Source organism: Geospiza fortis, unplaced genomic scaffold, assembly GCF_000277835.1.
Source record: "Geospiza fortis unplaced genomic scaffold, GeoFor_1.0 scaffold157, whole genome shotgun sequence".
NCBI lineage: Eukaryota > Metazoa > Chordata > Aves > Passeriformes > Thraupidae > Geospiza > Geospiza fortis.
This window is the reverse complement of record NW_005054314.1, coordinates 5,030,676-5,051,780: the sequence shown is the minus strand read 5'-3', so window position 1 is coordinate 5,051,780 and position 21,105 is coordinate 5,030,676. Positions and strand designations below refer to the sequence as shown.

The following is a 21,105-nucleotide window of genomic DNA, read 5'->3' as shown; positions in this document are numbered from 1 at the left end:
TAACAAGCTCAAGGGAGTGGGTATCAGCCTGGACCCTCCTGACTTACAGTTAATTGGAAAGATGGAAGTTTATTTTTTCCTAGCAAAAGCATCTGGTTGAGGTAGAGATCTGTTGCCTCCTACTTTCCTTTCTCAAGGTATTTTGCCACAGTTTAGCCTGAGCTGAGATAAATTACATAGTTGGGCCTCAGATTGTCAATTAGCCTTTTCATTCCACAAAAGTAGTTGGAAAAAAAGCTAAAAATTGTCTTTGTCTCCATATTCAGCAAACAAGTAAGGAACTGCAAAAGCTTGGTGAACTTTAGAAGCCAAATTATGCATAAACCTCTGTAGATGTTTCTGTCAAAGGAGAAAATGGAAACTAGAAAACAGCAGCATTTCTGAGGCCAGCATAAGGATGCTGGAAAGAAAGAATAATGGACACATTTGTCATAAGCTGGAAAATAGATTTAGTGTTTATAACATGACTAAGGTAAACAAACAAGATCAAACAGGAGCTGAGCAGGCTTCTGTGTAAGCCAATGCCACATGAAGTGCAACTGCTGAAAGGAATCTGTGAGAGGGGAAATGAAACTGAGCAGACGAGACAGACGGCATAGTCTAAGTTCAGCGCTTTCTGATGACACTGAAGATTTGCACTTGTTTTGGCAGCTGATTTGGTGTTTTCCCCTATTGAAAATGAGCTGGGGAAGTGCATTGTATGCATCTCTTGTGTCTCTGGTGTCAGTCTACAGATTCTAGATTAAACATGTTCTTGGCAAACAAATAATGTCCAGCTCTTTGTGCACAATGACTCACCAGGGTGGGAGTTAGGAATGGAGTTAAGAGGTGGGGTGTTTGTATTTTTATGGAAAGTGTCTCAGGGTTGGTATTTGATATTTTGCCTTTGTGGTTGCTTGCTTATTTAGTAGACTAAATTTGCTTTTTCTTCTTTTCTTTTGTTTGTCTTCTGCAATTTTTCTGTCTGATGAACTGTATGATATATTAGGCTTTAAATGTGGACAGCACTAACTGGTTAGTATTGTATTCTGATATTCTCAGCTAGTAGTAAACATAAAGGGAATTTACTCTGCAGTATACTGAGTACATGCATATATTGAAAAGTTGCTAGCACACTGTAATATGACTTTCTACTTTTATTGTATGTAACTTTCTCATATAAAAGAGCTCTCATTCACCTTCTTGTCATACCCAGAAGTACAGTACTACCTTGACAGTCAGGGAAATGTCATAAAAAGCACTGCTGACATGCAAATGTATTGGAAGGAAGTGATAGGCACAGGAACTATCTTGGTTTTCAGCATTTATTTTTCTATAATATAACTTTTACCTGTCCCCTAGCATATTCCCTGACTCCCTGGTCACAGTTCAGTCACTCAGGTTTAGCCTTCTGGCATTTTTTGAACCCTGGAAGTCTTACCACTCTGTGGTCTAAAATTGTCCTTGCAAGGAATATAAGACTCTCTTTTGCATATTTATCCTGTAAGTGGGAAAATTGATTACAGCAAAGTCTAAGACCCATGAGGTCAGATTTCAAGATAAAAGTAGGAAATTATCAGGAAATTGTGTGGTCGTCTTTCTATTTTATCATATATATAGTCTAGGGAAGCACAGATATGATAGCTATAATGTTCTTAGTATGTGTCTTAATACTCTTGTAACCTGCTAATTTTCTGATATTCCAAAATACATGCAAAGCATAGTAAAAACTGAGTTGCAAGGATTGTTCTTTACTACCCTTTGGTATTTAGGCAAGGATCTGTATAAGTCATCATAGTAGCGTAACATTGGTCAGTTTGTATTTGATGAAAGCTAAAAATATTTTTCCAGTCCTTATCTGTAACATTGCAGTCAGGAGACACTATTTTTACAGAAGAAAGAGCCATTGATCGTGTTTAAATATCATCATAGCAAAAAGTAGTCAAAACAAAGCCTACTGAAAACTGCCTTCCAGGAACACAGGAGGAAAAACTAGTGACACAAATCCCTCCTCTGGTACCTTTGTGCTGGATTTGCAGCACTGTAGAATATATTCACTTTACTCTGCTCAGCAGCACAGCCCTGTATCCTGACAGCTGAGTAATGTTCTGCTCACGTCTTCCCTTGTAAAATGAAAAAAGTAGATAATTTAATATAGATGTGACAAGTGCAAGATAGATTTCTACCCAGCACTGTTCACTGCTGAAAACCTTCTTTAAGGACAACTAGATTCTTAAATTCTCCTCCCCCCACCTCCCCATTTTCCCCTGCCCTAATTAAACACAATACAGAGAAAACTAAAACCTAAATTTATTCTTTGATCATTTCAGCATGAAAAATCTCTTCTGTCTCCTCTTCCACAAAATAAACCAGTGCCTGTTATTTCTGCCAAAGAACAGCCTTTCTGTGAGACATGTGAGATACAATGTATATAAGTTTCCAGTGCAGATATTTTTGGTCCATCACTGATTTTCTTAAGAGCTTTTACTCTTTCCTGAATCACAGATGCAGCTTACTGCTACTTCTTGTGGCCACTGTGGTTGGGGGGGCAAATTAAGGTTATTGCCTGCTGAGGCAAAGCATGGCAAATTCTTTCAATCCAAATTACATTTCTGCGTTTGGCAGGGTCTTTGCTTGGATTTCAGCTGCTTTTTAAAACAAACACAATGGACAATCCCCATACAACATGTGCATTAGACATGCTGAATACACGGCATTGTTGGGCTGTCCTGGTGCTGCAGTAGAAGTGTTACATCCTGTTCTCTGGATTTCTGTCCCCCTCTAGCATTAGTGCTGTCTGCTGTTCCAGCCCTTCTGCTGCAGCTCCAGAGCAGTGCCTTGGTGCTTGAGGCAAGCTCTGCTGCTCCTCTGTCCCTCTCAGGCACCTTCTTGTCTCCAAGACAACTCAGAAGTGAAGCAGAGCTGTGACTGGTGTGGGAAGTCTGTAAAGTCTTTGAGGGATGAGGTTGTGTTGAGGTGAGCAGAGTTTAACAAGGGACCCAGCACCATTGTGGAAGCTGCATCCTTGGTAACAGCAAAAGCAGATTGAATTGGGAAAGGTAGAGGTTAGCATGGGATTCAGCTCTTCTAAATCCCACTGAGCTTTTTCCAAAGTCTTTAATACCATCATGGATTTGTGTTCTTATACTGCCTCTTAAAGTCAGTGTTGTGAAAGATCCAAGTGGTTGTGACCCATCACTTATTTGATTTTATAGTATGTATTTTTGATTAAGGTTATCCAGTAGCAGAATTTGAAATTTTGGGGTAGTGCTTCAGAACTATTGAGAATTGACTTTTTTTTTTTTTTGTGTATCTGAATTTGAGAGCAGATTCACCATGAAGCTCAATGGGTGAAATGCTAGCTTACTACCAAACATTAAATACCTTCGTGTTTGCTGCCTCTGGGCATTGACCAGAGTGTATATTTCAACCTGGAGTTTTAAATGCACAGTTATCTATGTCAAAGGAGTAACTTCTGTCCTATGCACTTGATGTAGTACATATACACTGCTTCTATGAGATGCACCATGCTCAAATGTCCCCACTTCAAGGAAGGAATACAAATTAAAAGACTGAGTACAAAAGACCTCTCTTAATGTTTTCACCAATATCCAGCTCAAATGCACTAGTTAAGGAAAAAACTAATATCTTCAAACTAAAAGGAATATTTTAATCTAAAAACAACTTTAATAGCTTTAAAAATTCATAAAGATTGACTGTTTGCCCAAACTTGTGGTGCTGTTCTATTGACTCTCTGCTCAGCCCTGCACAGATGGTAACTCCCATTCACTTTGATGGGAGATTTGCCTGGGGTAGGACTGCAGAACTGATGCCCAGGATGTTAATTAAATGTACAGTCAGCTGGCCAAAAAGTAGCTGGTTGAGTCATAAGGACATCTCTTCCTGGCTTACCTAAGAATACTTCTTAATATATAATTAAACCACAAAAACTGACATCAAAGTAACGATAAGGGCCTAATGTAATGCACGTAACTGAGGAAATTCAGGCCAACATTCCTTCCTTTGATCACCCAGCTGGGCCAAGCTAGTACACAAGTCTGGGTCTGGATACTCCCTTTTTCCAGCACTGGTAGAAGTAAAACTGATGGAACTGGCTAGATTGGATGAAGTGGTTGGGAGGTAAAAGCTTTTGTTGCACATACCTGCGGAGTCCCTCTACAATTAGAAGGTGGGAACAGGGATCTTTAGTTATAAGATTTTTCCAGGGTATGAAGGAATGCTCAGAAACAGCATACCTTTATAACTTGATCTCCATATTTCATACTACTCCAAACTCCATGAATTTCTGTTTCAGCTCAATGGGGTTTTTTTCCCTTGGATGTGATCTCTTTACAGTGGGAGAAAGTTGGGGCAAGTGAAGGGATAACACCCTCTGGGTGTAGAACTGCTTAGGAAGGGCTCTTTGCAGGTGCAAAGCTACTAGAAGCTCAGGAACTGTGTTTCTATCCCATATCTCTGGAAGCTATAGGTCATAACTTTAGAGATGCTTTAACACATTTTTTCACATAACATTGTCTTAAGCTGGAAAAACAAGATCTAGAAAAGACCTACTCTAGAGGATTAGCAAAATGAGCTGGGAAAACAAAGTCAAAGAATAGTTACCAATGATTTACTGGAAATAGAAAAGTATATATCAGATGTAGTTTCACATGGATTTGTCCTGAACCAGATACTGTTAAATATTCATTAGTGACTTCATTGATTGGATAAGAAATGTTCATATTAAATTTGCAGATACCACAAAGCATTGCAGACTCGAGGTATAGAGGAGAACATGATTAGAATTTCAAGGGATCTTTACAAATTAGAAAGATGGTATGAAAAAAAAACCAGGATGCAATTAAAAATAAATGCAGTTTCTGTACTTAGACAAGAAGAATCATTCATAGAATCAGTTCAATGAGAAACAACCAACCAATTTGCAGTCATAAAGGAAAGGAATTAAGGGTTTTAGCTGTCTACAGCTTGAACATGAATGGGGAATGCCATACTAGTGTAAAAAAAGTGGAGGGGAGAAATTTTGAGTTCTAAAAACAGGAGCACAGTCTGCAAAATGGATGAAGTATTTTTTCTCTTTTACAGCTGTGAAAAGTTCTAAGCTAAGTTTTAATTCTTATGTGCACCAGAACAGAGAAACCTATGAGAAAGAGGGTTGTTTAGACTAGAGGTTAAAACACTGAGTAGAAACATGATAGCAGTCTTCAAATACAAAAGAAAGCTGGTGCAAAGCCAAAGGGAATAACCTTGTGGACAGGACAGAGTGAGTGATTCAAGCACAAAATAAAATGTTTTGCTAGGCTTTAGGCAAAAGCTTTTTTTTGACAATAAACACAAATTACTGTAGAACCATTACCTTTTTTCATTAAGCTGAGGTCAGAAAAAGTGGCTGTCTGGAATGAGAAGGATATAGTTCAGGATGTCTTGGGGTAGCCTCAACTTTTCTTCTTGAAGTTCCTTCCTATTTTTTGTAGCATTCTCTGCCCTGTAATGAGAGGCTTTAGGAATCTCTCCAGGAGACTTGTTTCTCTGCTTGCCCTGGGCTGGCCCTGACTGGTTTAAGTCACTCTAGAAGAGCCTCCTGAGGCTGGATCCATATTTTTGAGATGCAGGTTGGCCCACTGTTTCTTTGGCCAACTTTCTGGGTTGCTAGTAGCAGACTTTCCATAAGGGATTACATGATGGACTTGGCAACTAGTTGTTGTGTTGGATTTTTCTTAAATGATGGCCTTGAAGCATTTGTGAGAAAGAATCAGTGAGACTGTTTGTCTTTAAAAGATTTGTTTGTTACACTAAATATCTGACTGGTCTGATGTTGTCCTGGCCACATGGAAGGCTGCTGGATTTTCCTATGTCAAGTAGCAACCACATGTTTTCAGCGAGAATGACCTTCCTTCCAGATCAACAGCAACAAGAACAATTGTGTTTGTTCTCAAAGCCAGCCCTCAACATATTCAGTGAAAGTGGTTAAAGGTGCTTACAGCCTTTACAGCTTAAATACTGAGTTAAGTAAAAGTTATTTAAGGTCACAGAAAAACAGTAAACACCAGAAGACTGAAATGGATGGTACTTATCACTGGATGATACCAACTCAACCAAGCATGAGACACACAAGCTGGATGTAGACAGATATTTTAAAATCAAATAGAGCTTAGAGAAATAAAATTAAAACTAAAATCTGGTTTCAGACAGTCTAAGTCAGTGGAAAGTGCTCCAGCGGTACTGTGTACAGCCTGCTTCAAGGTCCTGGGTAAAGACATTCTTCTGTAGAACAAATTATTTTTCTTGTGCTAATAAGAAAAACAAGGGGAAACAGATTGCAAGATCTTAATGGACTTTTTTTTTCCAGTGGGTTTCGTGCCAAATTCTATCCTCGCATGAGTTCTTGAAACCTCTGATTTCACAGGGACTTCGTGGCTGTAAAAGAATAGATTTCTTGGTCTTCATGTCTAAAAAGCTTCCTTCTGTATAAAGTGCTTTACACATGGAATGGCTGCTGAAGCAAATTGACTAGAATGGCAGTCAATTTTACACTGCTGCCCTCCCACCTGAAAAGCACTTTCGATGCCCTACAGAGAAAAGAAATGAAAGAGGAGGGGTAGACACATGCACATACACAGAGGGAGAGAGAAAAGATGCTTGCAAGGAAGGCTTTAAAAAGTGAGAAAAAATGAACTAGTACTGTCTGCTCTCTGTCCTACATTTTTGCCATACTGATCTGGGAGAGGTGTTTCTACAGGGTGGAGCATATCCAGTGAGCACATTGAGCCAAATTCAGTTCTTATCTGCACTAGGACTTTACCTTCAAATAGCTTTGCTTAAGGCCTAGAATATTCCCAAGTTACATCTAGGGAAAGTGAAGATTTTACTTTTAAATCAGTTTCTAAAAGATGCATACCTGCCTAATGTCTTCCTATATTGTAGTTTTTAGGGATGTATTTTGTTCTGATGTTAATTCAGCATATCTCTGCAGAGTATATTACTATTATATCAGTTTTATATCAGTCGAGTTTCTAGTCTCACGTCATCAAACCAATCTATAAGCTTTAACAAATATTGACCAGATGTCTTTAAAAGTAAAATTATATCTTCTGTGAAGAAGGGTCCTGACAGCTCTGACCTGCAGTATTCATGAAGCTTTGACTGTGAAAGTCTATTCTAGAAAATAATCTTCAGCATATGTGGTCAAACAGAAGTGCTGCTAATGCAGCAGCTACGTTAGAGAGTGAGAACAGGAGTGATAGGGGACCATGCCAGGAAAATATGTTGATTATGCAAGGTCTCTATCTTTTGCAACAAGAATGGTGTAGTGATATGACATAAGATTGAACAGCTGTTTCTCTGAACATTTGCGAGTTTTTGGAATATATTTTAAGAATGTCTTCTGTGTCCAAAAGGCAGCCTATTTGGGGCTGTTCTTGAATACTCTGATCTTATTTTCAGGAATGTAACAGAAAGGGATACACACAATATGACTCCAAATGTTACCCTATCTAGACAAAGTCTATTTTCAAGGATCTTATCTGATTTCAAGAGCTCAAGAAAAATTTTAAACCCCTTCTCAGAATTTCACATCATTATGGGAAGCCTTTTTTGAATTTATTTCCAGATAAATTTTCTTCTTTTACATATACTAAAGCTGTTTGAGTACTGGTTATGGTGACAGCCTTTGCAGTGTAATCTTTGATTTTCATTTTTCATCTGAAAAAGTTTTTTTTGATAGTGTCTCTAGGGAACTGTTCCTCTTTACAAATGTTGATTCTGTGTTCCTCATTGGTTGAAGATAATGAGCAGATTCTCAGATATGGTAAATTGTCATTGTTCCATCAACTCATATGCTGATTTGGACAATCTGACTGACTAACTGTAATAACATATATTTTTTCTGATCGGTAGCAATCTTACATTTAAAAAATTGTGAGATTTATATATTCAAAGCATTAGAGTTATACATTATCTTTAGAAGAACACTAACTTGTATGTTTATTTTCATTCATAAGGAAATGTATAATCAATTCTTTCTACCCTGTTCAATTTAATTAGGTAAATGTCTGGATCTATATTAATTATGTCTAAATCTTTAATTTTATTAGTCAGATATGATCTAAACATTGCAGAATCTTGTTCACTGGAACATCTATTTAATGAAACTTCTTGTTACTAGAAACTTGGACTATATGTCCCAATATGCATAATATGTATTGGAAATTCATTATTTATGGGTAGCATATCCCCTTCTGATCAGGGTTATAGAAGTTAAAAACATTTTACCAAGTATTCTGTTCTCTCTGAATTCTGCCCTGAGTACAGTGTTCTTTAATTTTCAGTCAATAATGAATTTATTTAGAATCTGTCATGTTCTCTATTTTTCATTTGATTCCTCTTCTATTCCTTGTCACCTGGTCATCTGTCAGTACCAGAACCTGGCCTTCAGATTGCAAAGTCACTATTTTACTAAAATCATTGGCAAACTAAATGGAGACCTACAAGAACACTGCTCCTTGTGTCAATGGCAACTGCTAATGTGCAAGTCATTTCTGTCCATGTGGATCATACCAAAGAAATTCAGACATGAGGCAGGGTCACATTATACTTTTGAATTCATTTGCTATTTCTGTTTTGTATTTTTCATACCCTTGGTCAACAGTTTTAAAGAAAGTGATATGTGTATGATTTCAGAAGTTGCACAGCTCATTACCTGCAATATAGCTGACAATCTGATTTCAGAGACTTGTTTCTTAAGTTAGCAGATTTTTAGCACAGCCTAAGACACTTCAGGCCCCAGATGTGTGAAGGAATAAAAGAATGAGAGCACTCTTGCCTGCTCCTATTCTGGGGCTCCCCAAGGAGCAGCAGTTATCCTTGAAAGCTTCTGTGCTAATGCAACCACTGGTATGAGGAGGAGCCTGCTCCGCTGCCCCAGGCACAGCAGAGGGAAGGCTGGCTTTCAGAAATGCAGGCAGATAAGGCAAAGGAAAGGTGCTGGCAGTGATGCTTATCTTAAATTTTAGAGTTCATAAACTCTAAAAACACTCCAACCTGAGTGGATGTTGTAACTGATGTACACTTTCCAAAAATCTATCTAAACTAAAACCACTGAGTTCAATGCATCTCTAACAAGGACTCACTGAAGCCAGGTCAGGCTTGCTTGAAAAAGCAAAAGAATTTAAGTAGACTTGTGCCTTATGAAAGCAGGGAGCAAACGATAAAAGATCAATTTTCAATCTGCAGCTGAATTAACTAGGAAAATACAGTTTGCCAGTGATGGGCTCTCCTAAATCCAGGCTTGTCACTGTGGTGAAGAGGCTCTTTCTCAGAGGACAAGCACCCGTAGAGTTAAGGGAGAATGGGTTTGTGGCTGGCCATGTGAGCTTTTGCTAAAATACCAGTTCAAGCACAGAAGCCTGACCTATGGCTTTTTCTGTGAGTGTTTTTGAGGCAAAGTCATGCATATTCTGCAATGAATGGAACCTGAAATGCAGAGGCTCAGCATTGCTACTAGCAGTGAAGTGCCTGACTATAAATAGTGTATTTCAGTCGATTTTAATCCTGAGAAACAGCATTTATCTCATGACAGCCCCTTCTCTTCTTTTTTCTTCTTATGTAAACTGCTTCCTTAGAGATCAATTCAAACAGATACACAAACACATTAACTTCTTAAGTAATAATTATGGCAATGTAAACAATATAGCAAATGATGGAACATGTTAAGAAATATATACATCCTCATCAAATGCTGTGATTTGTAATAGCCTGCTCTGACTACGCTTTCATTGTAGTCATTCACTGTAGTCTCACCTGTTTTACCTGTTGCTTTTTTACTGTCATAAAATTGCAAAGTACAATTGTACTTTGGTCTTCAGCCATACCGTGGTCTTCAGCCATACCACACATACTGAAGCCATGGCACATGAGCAGAGCCCAGTCCATCTGCATATTTACATGTATGTCTGCTTTTAAACATGCAAGGTTTGTGCTGACTTGCTCCCTACCTTCTCAGATGATGTCTTAACCTCTTTGCTTGACTCTTGCTCTGAGTTTATGAATTTTATGCCTCCCGGTGAGAAAAGAAACCAAAGGCTTGGGTGACATTCACACATCTGTCATGCAAATACTGCCTGTACCTGTGAGCTGCCTGTGCTATTGGATCTCCTGCCTTGATATCAATGTCTTTTTAGGTGCCCTATCTGTGGAAGCAACTTAGAAATTGTAAGGTAGTGCTATTGAAACCAAAAATGCATTAATTGGGTGTCTTGTCAGCTGATACCTCTTGCTTTAATGCCAATAAAGGCTGCTGACACGTGTGGTCGCAGCGAGGAGGCTCTGCAGTGTGAATGGAGCAGCTGCTGCTGATCAGGGAGGGAAATCAATGACTCAGCATTCATCAGAAGCATCCTCCTGCTGGTCACCACTGCCAAGTGCCGACTCATCGATTTTTCTCCCTGCTAGGCGAAGACTGCTCTATTTTCTTTACAGCAAGCTCTAAAATGTTTCCAGTGCACTGTGTGCAGCTGTCAGTTCCCATTGGTGGGTCTCAGTATGAGCACCCCAACACATGAATTGCATTGGGGCTGGGGCATAAATCTCAAATTTGCCCAATGTGGTTTTTTCAAAGTGCCTGAAGCTCAGCATGTGTGAATCTACAAATCACCCTATCTGCCCCAATCAGCACAAATGAGGTGTCTTGCTTGCCATTAGCTCACTAAATATTTTTTCTTGTGAAGTGGCAAATGGAACACACTATGCATGGCTTACAGATTCACAGCCACTGAAACAAATCCAACAGCATGCAGTTGTCATCAAGAAGTATGTCTAGGAAAACCTCTCTAGCCACACAGCTTCAGCACAGCATGTGAGTACCAGCCAGTCCTTGGATATTCAGCCAAAGAGATTGCCATATATAGTGCACATGAGGAGTACTGCCCTTTGATTTCTCCTTTTAAAAGAAATCATCCTTGCAGCTGTTCTCCATTGTCCCTCAGTCTTGAATATCTTCTTTATTTAAAGGGGCTCTGGAAATCAAAAATAGCGTCAGAAAGGGGTCTTTGTCTGCCAGTATTAAAATCTTGTGAGTCATGTTTTCCGAAATCTTTCATAAAATTCAGTCAGAATTCAGCTCACAGCTTCAACTTCAGAAATGCTGTGAAGGTGACTACAAACAATGATATTCATTTACAATTTGAAAAACTCATTTACCCTGAAATGTGTGATATATTCACATACATCTCTTTTCCATTTCATTTACAAAGAGCAACAGAATTGTGGCATTGAACAATAAAGCTTGAAAGCTTTCAGTTCCATTCTGTTTTGAAGATGCAAATGAGACAAGTTCTGAAATCTGCAACCCAGCTTCTACTTGCTGATTTTAATCTAAGAAATGGCATGTTTACTAGAATACCTGCTGAAACAGAAGATTTACTTAAAACCAGTATCTCACTTTATTAGAGTTGCAAAGATTTTCAGACCTGTAACATCGCTGTTCTCTTCAGAAACAAGGAAATATGCAAATTAGTTGTTATTTATAATAGCTGCTGCTTGCTATGTTTGTAAAATAATTATATTTACCAGTTAATTGACCTTGTGTGCACAATAGGGACAAAAATAAAGAAATGATGCATGAAAATTCAGAGTAGCACTGAATTGGATTGGTTTGGAAAAATATATTAACAGTTAATTTTCAAAAATAGCAAGCAATTAATTGCTGCTGTAATGAACATTTCTGTTTTACTCTGGCAGCCGTACTATGTTAACATAATACATTGCAAGTCAAGGCAGACCACTTGATTGCAGTGTTTGTGCTGCAGTAAGTACAGCTTTGGTTTAATGTTAAATTTTCATCTCAAATGTTCTTACAGGAATGCAGATGTTGTCCTATTTGTTGGTCTTGTTAAGATCTCTGTCATGTGAGTGCCAGTGCGTGTAGTAACACCTAATAAATTATGTAAAGTGTTGCAGTGTACTGCACTTGTATGACCATTTCAATATACTGTAATTGTTTTCCACACTTCCCCCACAGGTTAGTCTGGCTTCCAGCAGAGGCAGAAGTGAATAACAAGCCAATCAACATGCAAAATATTGAACAGAGCAGCTCAGCACAGAGCCATCAGCCAAACGTGAGATTAGTGTGTGGCTGCAGACAGGACGGTGAGTCTACGCTCGGCTTCCTGAGCCTTGCACGTCTCTCCCTGTATTTTCTGAGTCACATTTCTGTTGTTTGCTGGTCAAAATGAGCTGTTCCTCATGTCAGCACTGATGATTAATACAGTGACAGAAGTAGGGCCAGGTTGTGTTTGTTGCCAAGTACCAGTGAGGGTCTTCATTCTGCCTGTTTGGAGCTTTGGAACTTATCCTGAGGGGGAGTGTGAGCCCCCAGTCTTGATCTGGAATGGGAAAAGCAGGTACTGTGGGGATATGGCCTGGGGTGATGCTGACTGACCCTTGCAGTGTTCAGCACTCAGGACCCTACTCTGACATGCAAAGGCACTTGGTCTGCCTTTACCTGAGGAAGTGAGATCCCATTACAGTGTGTGATTCTACCATGCCCAGGTGGGACATTCCCTTTTACTTCAGTAGATTTGGCTTCAGGACCCCGTTGCCCAAAACCATTCAATTTATGCTTAAGGAGTTTTCTGTTGAGCAAACCCAGGTCTGTTATTTACAATGCTACTTGGAGAACTTTGAAGGCTTTTGGAAGGTGTTCTGGCCTTTGCCTTTTGAGCCCACTGAGTGAGAGCCTGCTTGCATAAGGGAGCTCTTCTGTCTGGTGGGAAGAGCTGGCCCTGGCAACTGAGCTGAGGCCACTGGGCTCCCTCTGTATGGGCCACACTTCAGAAATTTTAGAGGGTGCCAAATTTCAGCCTGTGGGGTATTTGACCAGTGATTTGAAAATGAAAACCTCTGAATTGCATCACAAATCCTCTGAGGCACCCAGCACTTTTTTTTTGATTCAACATGTTTTTAACTCAGTTTGTAGCATTTTTGAAATTCACATTCGCTACCATAAGACTAGATGGATGACTGCCCATAATTTGGCTCAGCTCTCAGTAGTCAGGTATCTACAAGTTGGGAAGCATGGATTTTTGCCTGTGTAGGTTGGTTCCTTTCTATGAAACAAGTAGAATGTTTTTCCTGTATCTTTTCCAGAAATGAATATTTTACAATCCTCCTCTAGTGCCAGAACATCCTTATGAAAGCAGCTAACCTGTGCTAATGATTGTTTAAGAATAAAATGGAAAAAAAAACCAAGCACAGGAACTTATCTTCTCTGAATTTATGGCATTGCAGTCCTTCCCATGGCAACACAGATAGTCAGATGGTTCAGTAGCAAAGTACGAGCAGGAAGAAAAGGCAAACAATGACAGAGAGAAAAAAAAGGGAAAGAAAGCAATGTGATTTTCTATCTATTAGACTAGCTTTCTATTAGACTAGCTTGTCTAAAACATATACAGAAAGCCCTTTAATATCCCATTATACTGTATACTGAAGCATTCAGGTCTAATACTATTACTGATAAAGAAACCAAAAGCATATTTACAGAGACTGAATGTCTATAAAGAGCAGATCAAGCAAGTCTCTTGAGAGAAGAAAGTCCCATATCAGATCATTGTGTGAAAAAAATAGCATGCTCATCTCAATTACAGCACCAATTTGGTTTATTTAAAAAGGAAGTAATTCTGGGTTTATATCATAAAATCACTTTTTTTAAGCCTGTAAACATCCAATAAATTAAATTTTTAGATAAGATCCATTTTGCGAAAAGCTATTTATGAAAAGCTTCAAATAATAATTAGAGAGGATTTAATAACCTAATCACTGGCTAATGCTAGCACACAGTAAGTACACTGAATTAGATCCTTTTGTGGAGTTACTGTTTTACCTCATCTCATTTGGCAGCTTATTATACAATGTAAGTTGCTCAAGCCTATAATCCCTAGACCAGTGAAGGTATGTAGCAGAAAAATTCTGATTGTAAGTCTCTTGAGTTAGTAAGTAAAAAATGTTTGAAAATATTTGTCAGGATAACAGTCTAGCTGAACCTAATGCAAAAGCAAAATACAATGTTATGCTGTAAATTTAGAATGCTAACATCTGAAACATAAAAGAAAGTTATGCTGCTTAGCATAAACATAGATTAAATATTGTCAATATAGCATAGAATATTAAAGCTTTTCCTTTAAAACTATGTGCATATTTTGGCTTATGTTAACCACATTGCCCTGCTACATGTTGTAGGTATTCAGCTAAAGTTAATATGAGTCCTTTTGTTTATTTTAATGCACTTTGAGCCAGACTCTGGAATTAATTTCATTCCTGGTCATCCAATTTACCTCTGAATAAAAATAAGTGAAATGTCACCCTGAGCCTGGCAAGAGAGAAAGAGGGGTGATGGCCCAAAATCAGAAGTATAACACAGTACGAGTTATATCCCTTAGAACTAAAACTACCCCTTTCCTACTTGAATCTTTTCTAGTGAGATTTAATTTAATTTTTAAGAACTTCAGGGCAGGTTAATGAAGGTCTACTCACATAATAGACATAAGATATTTAAAATGGGTCAAAGCAAAACCCTGGACAGGCCATTACAATACTTTGGGAGTTTAAAATCCTGAACCAAACTTTTTGTGTTAACAATGCTTGGCCAGAGTTGCTCTTAGCACTGATGCTCTCAGTGGTCACTCCTCAGTGTTCTGTCACATCTGTCTGCTGGTCAAAGCACCAGACACACAACACTGAAATGCAGCACACCCTGGACACAGTCAAGGTACATGTTGCTGTGTGTACTGAAATGTAGGAGAGCACTGAAGTTAAGAGAAGGCAGGAGAGGAAAAATACAAATACAATCAAGCAGAACTGTGTGTATATATATATATTTATATGCAGATTAGGGAGCAGATCCCTTGTGTTGGAATGTCCTCAAGGAAGAAAGATTAAAAACTGTCAGATCAACAATGTGACCACTTCCATAGGTACTCTTCTGGTGCCATTGAAAAGTTTCCACTGAAGCTAACTACAGTGATACAATCACAAAAATCTGGCTCTTAACAGCTCTAAGTGGTGTGTGCCCTTCAAATTCCACCTGAAAGGCAATCAGGTACCCATAATGAGAAAGTGAAAAATGAGAGAGGATTTTTAGGTTTTGAACAAAAGAATTTTAAAATATGTGTGTGTATATATGCCTGACAGAAAGTTAGCCCTTAAAACCCTATGTAATTGCCTGCATTATATTTGTGGAAGTGTCTTATTGCCACTGCATTGCTATTAAAATGCAAAGCAAGTGCAAGCATGTCATGTTTATTAAACCACTAAAAAAAAAAAGTTCTGACAGTGTTATGACTTCAGTTTTCAAAGCATATAAATGGGCAGGGCAAAAAAGGGGAAGGAATCAGAAACCAAACTCTCAGTTTACTCTTTCATGCCTCATTATTGGAACATGCAGGGTGGAATATGTAGTCCTTTGAGATGTCTGCAATAATAATCTTAAGATTTAGAATAAATGATCTCAAAGTACATTGCAAATTTAACATTTTGATATCAACTTAAGCACAAGATGATTGCAGCTATAGCTGAGATTTCCTAGGCAAAAGGCTTACAGCAAGGGAAGAACATGTTCTTTGTTTCCCCTAAGAAAAGGCAAAGGAATCATAGGTGTGCAGGGTGTAATTATGCAGGCTGAAATGAGGCCAGTTCACTACAGCTAATTCCTTATTCTTTACAAAAAGTGCTGCAGATTATTAGATTGCCAGTATCAAGTATCATCTGCAAAGTGGCAGCTCCAGTAGCTTATCCAACAGTGTCCAGTTTTCAGAGCATGGGATAAATCTAGACAGGGCAACATGGAGCATTTGCCCTCATTTTTTTGTGACCCCACGTTCTGCATCAGTGGAGCTGGAGATCCAGTGCCTTCTCATTCATGCTTTCAGCTTAGAGTTTCTATTTATTGAATCAGCCCTTCCATTATCATCATTTATGTTCTATTCATACAACATTTCTATCTATTGTAGTACCTCTTCTCAGGATTTAAATAACTCTGGCACTGAATAGCTCGTGCAATCTGAACAAATAGTCTTAAACTATCAGAATAGCTTTATCTAAAACTTACAACCAGATTAAAGGAAGAACATTGTTTGTGTTCTTTTTGTGTTTTGTAAGAGTTATGCAGGAATAGAGATACTCAGCATTGAGTACTTTCTGGCAACTGGCAGATGCAGTCCCAGCAGATGAAGAAAATTGCTATGACTTCAAAATGAACTCTCTCTGCATGTTCTGGAAATGTTCTCCACTGTCCAGTTAATTACATAGCTTTGTATTTTTTATTATATGTAAGATGTTGCTGAAGACCTGATAACCTTGGGCTTATTTTAACTTCTATCTGTTCTGGGTAATATCCTTTACTTCAGCTCTTTCTTTCACAATCTTCAGCCAGTCAGATGTTGCCAATCCAGCATCATATCCAGATTTTTAACTTGAAAAACTGCATTGCTACCATTTCTTTGCATCACAACTGTTGGTTGTTGTGCAACATCCCAAATTGTTTTGAGATCATGAGATAAAAATAGACCATTGGGAATCCAGCAGAGATTAAGCCAGTAACCACACAATTCCTGCACTCTAAAGATTCCGTTGCAGATGCAGTTTTTGAGAGAATGTACAAGAGAAATGATGTTTTTAAAGTAAAGCTAGGCTCAAAATTGGAAGCTCCTCTTCAAAAAGCGTAGGTCTGCTGTGTTGGGAGAGTCTTCTAGAAAAGAGTGGATATGGGGAGAGTATGAGTGATGTCCGGGAGGACCTCCGTCAAGTCCCTGCTTTTCCTCAACAGCTCTAGGAGAGCTGAGAAGGGGATCTGGTCAATGCAAGTAGTGGTAGAAGGTACTTCAACTTGTTTTCCAGTGGACTAGAAGGTGCAATATATCTCTCCCTCTCCCTGTGTTTGGCTAAAGATGCCATCCAGAATTTTGCTGGAAAAGTGAAATGGGAAGCACTGGCATCTATAGTCTTTGATATAATGTGTAATGACCCAAGTTGCATGAGTTATGGCAAGCCCTTGCTTACAGTAGGTGTGGAAAAAGGGAATGAAGAGCAGCTGCTGTTTAGGCATGTTTTACAATTACTTTAGTTTTGTTTCATTTAAATTTCAAAGTGCATATTGCATGTTGAGTTGTGATGAATATATATTCAAGACAGGAATATTTCATTCATACCTTTCGTATTTTAGGTAGAAATTTGAAATGGATCGTCAGAAATTACTTTTCCAAACCCATTGGTTTGTAGGCTTCTGAGAATGCAATTCTCAATCCATTTGAACCCCCTCTTTCTTTCCTTGCAGTAAGTTTTGCTGTGTGCTTCTCTGCATTCTGAAATGTTTCCTTTAAGAAATTATACACTTTTACCTTGATCTTCTTCCTGAAGATGGTTCATAGCATGTAGGAAGCCCAAGTCTGTGTGGAAAGGAGAGCCCATTTAACAACTTATGAGTGGGACAGAAGCATTTTTATTGTTTAATCTTTCCTTGGAAGGGTGGTAGGGCCAGCCAAACACAGTGCAGCTGCCTTGGCTCTAAACACTGATATGGCACTAGTACTATATGTAAGAGTGTGTATCAGGACAAACCTGGTTTATGGTATCTAACACTCGTGTTTACCTGTTATTCAAAAGCACACGAATGCCTTCTTGCATCTCCTGTTATGAAGTTATACCATAATAAGTTGATGCAGGCTGTGCACACCTTCCCTCTCTGGTCAGAGAACAAAGGTTTCCAATTCCCAGGAGTGTTCAGAATGGAGCCTTGCTAACCCTGTTTGCTTCTTGCTGTAGAGTTCTTGTGTCTGTGCTTTGGTGGTGCGTGATAATGTAAGGAGGGATGTAGGAACACTCCTTCCTTGGCTCTCTGGAAGCAGGCTGGCAGTATTCAATCCTTATTACATTAAGATGATTCAAGGCTGAGAATACTGATGCCACCCTTCCCCCAGCACTCTGCAGACACACACACAGACACATGCACACAGAGTATTATCTCTGTTTGCCTTACTAATGTCATTGTGCAGTATTCCATTTTCCTCTCTCTTCTTGTCCCCAGGGTCTGTAACAAACCCCTGCTGGACCTTTTATCCACCCACTAAGTCCAGATTAATTTATTATACTCCATCTAGTTTTTGAACTGTTCCTTCTAAATGTGTGATGGGGCTTAGGGCTGTGCAAAGGGGATTCAAGGATAAGGGGAGAAAACATCCTCGGGCTGTAGCTTACAGTGGAAGGTTGTGTTACAGTATGAGCACCTCTACTATAATTATGCATAGCCATGGAAGATGATGCAGGAGGAATGACTGATTAGAGCTCATATTTAGCTAAATTAACATCTCAAGTCCATTTTTTGGTGTAAATCTGAGTTCATCATAATCTAAAAGCAAATATTTGCCTTTAATATCTCTTATTTATGCACAGAATACAGTGTACTCTTCATTTCCTTCTTAATTATTATTTTTTTAAACAGCTTCCAGGCAGAAAGTCAAAGCCTGCTGTGTTTTATATTATACTCTGCAACTCATTTTCCTGGGTTTTTTTAATAAAACATCTAATTAATCCATGTAATCTGAATACTGTCTGTTTAAATTCAACATGCTAGTGAAAGAACTGAATGAAAATGCAGCTACTTTGTTATACCTATGAAAGCAATAGGTAGGTAAAAATATATAGAGATAAAAAGTTGAATGCTTTGTGCCCAGTGTGTGAATAGTGACTGAAAACAATAATAAGGGTAACTATGAGCAGAAAACATCTGAAAAAAAGGTCTTCAGTGGAGTGAAAATTATGTTCCTTATTGTTGTCATCTCAGCTAGGGCTGATGATCTTGTATTGGTACCAATAAAATTGCTATTTCTTTTCCATTTGTGGGAAGTCTCAATATGAGGTTTTTACAGGATTCTGAGAAAAAGAAAGCTTCAAAGACTGTTGCAACCCAACCCACTTTATCTTGGATTGAACACCATGGATGACTGGTTGTGTTAGAAGGTTCTTTTTCTTTATCTCTGTCTGACTCAGCATTTTCCTCTGGGGAAAATACAAACAAGAGGAGCTGGGGCCAATCATGTATTTAGAAATTGTGTAACTTCAGGTGGCAAAGTCTGTAATAAAAGAAGGGGATTAGAAAAGTGTGCCTTTGGATGAATTATCACCAGCACAATTTTTAATGGAATGTTTGTCAGGCTTTTGCATGAAATACCAGCAGCTCTTTAACATCTTTAAAATTATTACCTAGACAATTTCCAGTAATGATGAAGTTTAAAATCGATGTAGGAAATATTACTATAGTAAAAGTAAAAAGATGCCTCCAAATGGTAATGTACAAACTCTCACAAGGGAAAGCTTACTTGCATATGAAACTTTCCCAGTAGAAACATTATAAATCATACATAAGTCAGAGTATGAATGAGAAAAAGAAAAATAACTATCAAGATAAAGTTCAGAATTACTTAAAGTGTTCATGGTTTGGCACAGACAAATACAAAGAGAACATGTTTGTTAAGCACGGTCAGCAGAAACTTGGCATCTCATGATATCTGAGTGGAAGCCTGGAAGTCCTGTTTTTTTGAAAAATGTATTAGATCCATTTCTTTGCCCTCTTTTGCATCTGCACCAAAATCAGTCATGACACATCACTGCTAATGGAGAGTCAGGACCATTTTTTTTTCCTCAGGAAATCTCACCTTTGAGGCAGAGTGATTTTGCATGGTCTTGCTTTTAACTATTTTTGCAATTGAGCCTACCAGAACAAAAAAGGATGTGTGGCTTCCCCTCTGGCATGGGGTTGGTCATTCACATTTAGATCCCAGGGTGAAATCTCAGCCCTGTTGTACCAGTGGCAAAATTCCAAATGACTTAAACAGGAGCAGCAGCCTTCTGATCCCCATTTCGTTAACTTCAAGGAACCGTTTGTTCTTGGCGGTGACTTTTTGCACTGCAAAAACAAATGGGCACATTTTAAACTACCTAGAAATCTCAATGTTACCAAATCAGTCAGATTTTTTCCAGATCTAGTTTGAAACCATACTATGGCTGCATTCCTGTACCCAGGATCGCTTTGTCTTCGTGTCGTACAGAACAGTAAGAGGAAGATTGTCTCCATCCTTCTTAGAGAGTTTCATAAATTATGTGCTGACTGAGATAGAGCAGGTGGCAAAACAAGGACATGAGTGACATGTGAAAATCAAATAAAATAAATGATGAGTGACATGTGAAAATCAAATAAAAATAAAATAAATTACATTTAGCAGGGAAGCTTGGGCTACATTTTCTCAATAAAACCACTCTCATTGAGAAGCTGCTAGAACCATGCTAAGTTCTGCTGTGTAAGTACAAGTGGGACCTTGAACATGGCTGGCTCATGGGCAGTAACACAAATGGGACTGGAGACTGCATCCATTTTCCAGGAAGTACATACATATTTATACTCTAACACTTTATTAAGGCTCAACTCAAAAAAACATCCACAAGATCATAAAAGCAGCTAATAGTCAGGACTGCAGCTGCCCAGATTAGATTCTGTTACAGCTGAACCCAAAAATGACTAATGTAATATTGCACTTCAAAGGAAAGCTTTCTATAAGATAACAATGCAATGAAACGTTTACCATGTAGTTTAATTTTTAAATTGCCACCAAATCATGCAGGATTGTCATAGAAGTAGCTACAAAAATCTTTCCTGTAGGTGCTTCCATATTTCAATGTCACCATATCTCACCATTGGCTACAAGTTGCCTTCATCTCTGATATGTTTCATGGCATGGGCGTTGGAAGATCTCAGTCACCTGACAAGGTGGCTCCACGTGGAGCCTCCAGAAGAGAATGCAGAGGACACCAGAACTGTCGTTCAAAATGTCCCTGTTTAATTTACACAAGGACAGAGGAGTGAATACTAGGCTATTTACAAATTCAGCTGTGCCCTATTTCAGTATGAGACAAAGTCACATTGCATAAAGGTAATGCTGTGTGCCTGATTCAGGCATATCTGACAGTTTCCACTTCTCTATTCTCAGCTTGCTTTTGTGTAAAGCAAATGTTTTACAGGGGTTTGGGTTGTGTGCTCTGCCAGAACGCTGCTTGGCCAAGCACAGC

At 38.6% G+C, this 21,105-nt stretch overlaps 1 long non-coding RNA gene across 1 annotated transcript in view; it reads left to right on the top strand.

The window, feature by feature from the left end:
- The window catches only part of LOC115947770, a 118,500-nt gene that overhangs the window by 56,966 nt on the left and 40,429 nt on the right, over positions 1-21,105 (top strand). The window contains exon 2 of the long non-coding RNA XR_004081628.1: positions 12,014-12,141. This is a non-coding gene — a long non-coding RNA (uncharacterized LOC115947770). The remainder of the gene's footprint in view (positions 1-12,013; positions 12,142-21,105) is intronic.